This window comes from Pan paniscus, chromosome 17 (assembly GCF_029289425.2).
Source record: "Pan paniscus chromosome 17, NHGRI_mPanPan1-v2.0_pri, whole genome shotgun sequence".
NCBI lineage: Eukaryota > Metazoa > Chordata > Mammalia > Primates > Hominidae > Pan > Pan paniscus.
In genome coordinates, this window is record NC_073266.2 from 41,101,838 (window position 1) to 41,108,139 (window position 6,302).

At 43.3% G+C, this 6,302-nt stretch overlaps 1 pseudogene; it reads right to left on the reverse strand.

Annotated features, from left to right (window-relative positions):
- Positions 1 to 1,665: 1,665 nt before the first annotated feature.
- Positions 1,666 to 2,837, reverse strand: LOC100978782 (small ribosomal subunit protein eS10-like; annotated as a pseudogene).
- Between the last annotated feature and the right edge of the window lie 3,465 nt (positions 2,838 to 6,302).

The window sequence follows — 6,302 nt, forward strand, 5'->3', positions numbered from 1 at the left end:
AGTGTGGCTGGAGCCTCATTCTTTCAGTGAGGCTTCCTTAGTGGGCTTCTCACAGCTTAGAGGTAATATGGCACCTTAGATTTGCAGGGACCTCAGTGGGCTGAACATCAGATGGTGAGCCACATGGGAGCAGAAGCTGTGTGTGCCTGCTTTTGGCAGCCCCGATGCCAAGTCCAGAGCCTAGCACATTGTTGGTGTTCACTGAGCATTTCCGAATAAATGAATGAATAAATGAATCCTCACAGATTATCTGAGGATCCACAAACCTCTCAAATATGAAACCAAAGTTTCTGAGGCACTTTCCTCTAACGAGATTGGGAGCCTGTGTTTGTGCGGTTCTTCTCATATTCAGAAATCTAAGGCATGTGGCCACCAGCTTCCAAGTGAGGTCCCAGGGCAAGTGACAATAAAGGACATCATCCTATTTTCACGGGAGGAGTATTGCCTGGTAGAACAACTATCACAGCTTCACTGAAGGCAGCACCTTCTCCCCTCCACCCCGCAAAGACCTGCCACTATGGGTCCCCAGCATGGGGCTTGGAGGGGCCTGAAAGTAATTGCTAAGGGGTCATGACTCCATCTTTGTGTATGTCTATGTATGTTTTAAATTAAATAATCGTGTGTGTGTGTGTGTGTGTGTGTGTGTGTGGTGGGGGGGGGGCCTCAGGAATTTTGAAGTTGTACAAGGGAATCTTGGACTTTTAAAGGATGTCTGCTCCCCCTTCCCCCACTGTCCCAGTGATGTGGGTCAAACTAAGCTCAGGCCACAGCCCTTCAGTGGGCACGATTGGCTTTGATGCCTTCTATGAAGGTGTAGAATTCTTGGTTTCCCCAGCAAGTAGAATGGGGCCGGAGAAGGAACAAGAAGTGGGAAACAGTAGGGTAGAAATCCAAGTGATTTCACTGGAAAGAGAAATGTCAGAAGCTCCCAGAACAGCCACGATCAAACATGCCTTCTGGATGAAATGGTTCTTATAACATCCACCTTCAGTCTGGTGCCAGAATTGTGACACAGTTGTAATGTGCTGATCTCAGGGTGGGATGCGTGCCCTGAGTCTTTCCTAGGCAAGTCCTGTGCCTGCTGGGGCTCAGCAGGTGGCCTAAGGGCCAGAGTACTCTGCTCAATCATGAGGCTAGTCAGGCTCACTGAGTGGGCAGGGATCTGGGAAGCTTCGAGCAGGAAATGAAGAAATCTAAAGTCTGGTTCAATGTCCCAGGGGGATCTGGGGAAGACAGTATGGGGAGGGTGATCAAGGCAGACCAGCTGGTGAGAGGAGATTAGGGCAGTGACAGCTTCCATGGAACTCCTGAAAGGCCCTCCAACACCCTGGGGCTCTGGCAAGGTCAAAAAGTGGGGAGCAGTGAGCTATGTCCAGTACAGGAGGCCAGCAGGTGGATCTCTAAGGACTGATGTAAAGAATGCTTCCAGGTTCTGAGAAATTGGCATCCCAGGCAGGCTCCTGGACAGAAATTCAGACACAATGGGTCAAGACCTGTGTCTAGAACTGCACATAAAGGCAATCACTAGCTTTAATTGGAGGCGTACTATGTATTAGCATTGCATTTGGCCCTTTCTAATTATTACTTCCTTCAGTATTCACAGATCTTTTTTTAAAAAATTTTTTGGCTTTAAATTTATTCAATGCAAAATAATCCTCTCCAATTTTACTGAGGTGGCTGACCACGTCCACGACCAAATCTGCCCCTAAACTCAAATTCGGTTGCTGACCCAGCCCCAGCCTTGGCTTTCTTGTCGGCAACCAGGGGGCACAGCACTCTGTCTGTAGGTAACTCTATTGACTTCCCCTCTTGTGAGTCTTGCAGGTTGCTCAGCCTCCAGGCCTTTAGGCCGAGACCTGCCAGTCTCTGGACGGCTGCGGCATAGGATGGCAGGCACAATCTCCAGGGGAAGATGAAGGTAATCACAGAGATACTGGATACCCTCATTGGTAAGTTACCAATAGAAATGTCTCCAGGCAAACTGTTCCTTCACATATCCTTTGGACTTGAGAGACTGCATGGCCTTCATGACATGAAGGTTGGGCACATTCTTGTCTGCCAGCTCTGGGTGCCTAGGCATGTGGACATCCTTCTTGGTCACCATGACTCCCTCCTTAAAAAGGAGTTCATAAATGGCAATCTGGTTCTTCTTAGGCATCAACATCTCGGTGGCTGTAGGGTCTGGAGTTGAGGCTGGAAAGAGTATTTACAAATCTTATGCCATGGGTAAAATTTTTCACATGAAAAAACTGAGACTTGGCCGGGTGTGGTAGCTCACGCCTGTAATCCCAGCACTTTGGGAGGCAGAGGTGGGCGGATCACGAGGTGAAGAGATAGAGACCATCCTGGCCAACATGGTGAAACTCCATCTCTACTAAAAAAAAATACAAAAAATTAGCTGGGTATGGTGGCACGCACATGTAGTCCCAGCTCTGGAGGCTGAGGCAGGAGAATTGCTTGAACCCAGGAGGCAGAGGTTGCAGTGAGCTGAGATCACACCACTGCGCTCCAGCCTGCCAGACAGAGTGAGACTCGATCTCAAAAAAAGAAAAGAAAAAGAAAAGAAACTGCGGCTTAAAAATTTTTTTATTGTCAAATAAAGATGTAATATATTTAATGTGTTTTATGTGATGATTTGATATGCATATACAGTGTGTAGTGATTACTATAGCCAAATTAATCCAAGCGTCCATCACCATCCATGCTGTACATGAGAACCCCAGAACTTGTTCCTGTGGTAGCCGAAACTTTGCAGCCTTTGACCAACATCTCTCCATTTCCTGCACCTCCTGGTCCCTGGCAACCACCATTCTACTCTGGTGGTAGGTCCAGCCCTGCAGCAGACACTTTCACATACATTATGTCATTTAACCTTCACAATATCTTTATCATCATTTTTTATTTCAGGTGAGGGATCGGAAGCATAGAGAGACTGAGTGGCTTGCTTCAACTCACACGGGAAGGAAGCAATAACCCAATAAATGGGACTGGGGCACATGTCAGAGCAACCCAGCAGCAAGACTGCCCTGAGGCTGATGTGCCATGGGAAAGGAAGAGACCTAAGCATTAAGGATGTAATACTTGCTATATACATTTAGTCCTCCTTAGCCTAAAACCTGAGTTAGTGACGATCTTGTAAGATGGAGAGAAATTTTGAAGATACACAACTTCAAGGAGTATGGCTTACTTACTAAGTGCAGGGAGTGGCTTTCACCTGAAATAACCCAAAGATGCATTTGTTCTTCATAATGCATGAGTCATGGATTTAGCCCATACATTGAATTCATATTATTAACCACCTTACACCCATGTCTCTGTGCAGAGGCAGCTAAATCAGTAGGTGCTATTGTGGAGTAAGTGAAACGAATTTTAACTTTAGCATATGTGTCATTTCTTTTGAGTTGTCTAAACTTGGGTACAATTACTCATACTGAGCCAAGAGAATGAAGCAGGTTATTTCATGCCCTTTTAAAAAAGGTTGTAAAACTCTGATTTTTTTTTGAGACAGGGTCTTGTTCTATCACCCAGGCTGGGGTGCACTAATGAGATCATGGCTCACTGCAGCCTTGACTTCCCAGGCTCCGATCCTCTTGCTTCAGCCCCCCAGTAGCTGGGAATATAGGCGCAAACCATCATCCCTGGCTAATTTTTGTATTTTTTGTAGAGATGGGGTCTAGTCATGTTGCTCAGGCTTGTTTCAAACTCCTGGGCTCAAGCGATCCTCTCGTCTTAGGCTCCCTAAGTGCTGGAATTATAGGTGTGAGCCACTGCACCTGGCCCAATTCTGATATTTTGTATTTCTTATATGTACTGTTGAATGAATAGTAAAGATTTAACATAGTATTAGAGCATCATGAGGCTAGAAACTATCAAGTAATAATAACCAACAAATGATTTAAAAAAAATTTTTTTTTCTTAGAGACAGGGTCTCGCTCTGTTGCCCAGGCTGGAGTGCAGTGGCACAATCTCGGTTCACCACAACTTCTGCCTCCTGGGTTCAAGCGATTCTCCCGCCTCAGCCTCCCAAGTAGCTGGGATCACAGGCGCCTGCCACCATGCCTGGCCAATTTTTGTATTTTTAGTAGAGACAGGGTTTCACTATGTTGGCCAAGTTTTTCTCAAACTCCTGACCTCAAGTGATCCTCCTGCCTCGGCCTCTGAATGCAGTCAAAGCAAATTGACAAATATTTTGTAATACACAATACAACTGGGTTATGAGAAAGATGATCACATAGTTGGATGTCATGGCTATATGAAATTGCTAAAAAAGTTTATAAACACTTTCAGTTTTTGTGCTTTTCTCATTGCAACAACAAACAGTTCATCCACTGGCACTGATTGAGAGGTCATAGTTTATTTTAAATAAGCAGGACCACTCTGAAACCATCTCAACAGCTGAAAAACTAGCTTTTGTGGTGTTTTTTTTTTCCTTTTTAAATTATTTTTGCTTATCCATATTAGTGAACTTTTTAATACCTGATGAAAGGGTTAAAGAAACTTCTTCATTCAAGGTAAACCACGCTTTTTCCAATTTAGACATAAGGGAGAAATTATTCCTTCTAAGATCAACGTATAGAAGGTGCATAAAGAATGAAAAGAGAAAATATAAAATATAACCCATAGCCAAGGGGAAAAAATGAGGTCAATGCTATGGTTAAAAGGAAGATTCATCCTGGTGCTGCTTAAAGAAAAAAAATTGTAAAAATAAAATAAATTAGATTCATAAATGGTCAAAACCCACTTTCAGAGAAAAACTATGAACTATGACTCTCACAAGATAGCTACAAAGTATTTGGCTTGTAGAATTCTCATAGATACAGACTGAAGACATCTGTTTTTGTAGAATTGTTCTTTCTGGCACTATTCTTGATGCTTTGGCAAAAAGCATATTCACACAAACTTTTTTTAAACTTGGGATGAAGTTAATGGAACATTTTGGCAAATGCAAAAAACAGGGCATGAGACTCAAGAGATCAAATTTTACTTTTCCCTAGATACTTACTAAGGAGCAAAAGCCAAAAAATAAGAAAAAAAAACAATTAGAGACAAACTTAATTTTGTCTTCTTAAACACACTAACTACATAGAAAAAGAAAGTCAAATTCTAAAAGCTCAATTTCCCAGAAATGTCTAGAAGTAATCGGAAAGAATATTTTGTATTTCACTTATGATGCATTAAAGCATTTAAAAGTGCAACCTACACATAGGTGATATTAATCAGCTCATGCTGGTGATTGGGAAGAAGAGGCAAGACTTTTTTCTTTTTTGAGACAGAGTCTCACTCTGTTGCCCAGGCTGGAGTGCAGTGGAGTGATCATAGCTCACTGTAGCCTTGACCTCTTGGGCTCAAGCAATCAAGATTTCGAGTGTTTTGGTTGTCTATTGTGGCAAAATAGACCACCTTCAAAACCAGTGGCTTAACACAATAACTATTCATTTGCTCATGATTCAGCAATCTAGGCAGCTGGGCAGTTCTGCTGGTCTTGCCTGGAAGTCTGTCATGCAGGTACTATCATCTTAGGGCTTGAATGGACTGTAACATCCAAGACGGCTTTACTTTGCCAAGTCTTGTGTGGTCTCACATACTCCAGGACCTCTTTCTACATACTTTTTTTCTCTAGCAGTAGTTGGACTTCCTTACAGCATGGAATCTGAGTTCCAAAAGGGAGATTTTTTTCTTTTCTTTTCTTTTCTTTTCTTTTTTTTTTTACACAGAGTTTCGCTCCTGTTGCCCAGGCTGGAGTGCAGTGGTGCAATCTCTGTTCACTGCAACCTCTGCCTCCTGGGTTTAAGCGATTCTCCTGCCTCAGCCTCCCAAGTAGCTGTGATTACAGGCACCCGCCACCATGCCTGACTAACAAAAGGGAGATTTCTAAGAGGACTAGAGCTTTTCAAACCTCTGCTTACATCATGCTAGCTAATACCCGATTTGCCAAAGCAAGTTACATGACCAAGGCCAGCCTCGGTGTGAGAAGGAACAACACAAGGGTATGAACTCTAAGGGGCATTGTTCACTGGGGGCAAACAATGTTAACAGTCTGTCACACTAATAGGAAAATGTTGAAGGTTATATAAATGCAAGTTCTGCTTTTCTGAATAAGGCAGAATCAGGTTACCTAGAAAACCAGCGATGTTTCAGAGTTGTGTAAAACAGCACCAGTCTTTGGGGATGTTCTTAGTGGTTTGTGGGGCTATATAAACTCACAGATTAGACCAACCAAGCCAACTGATCAACCTATCCATATTTATTAAGCACCGATTGAGTAGTTATCACTATGCAAAGTAGTGTGGAAGATGCATTTT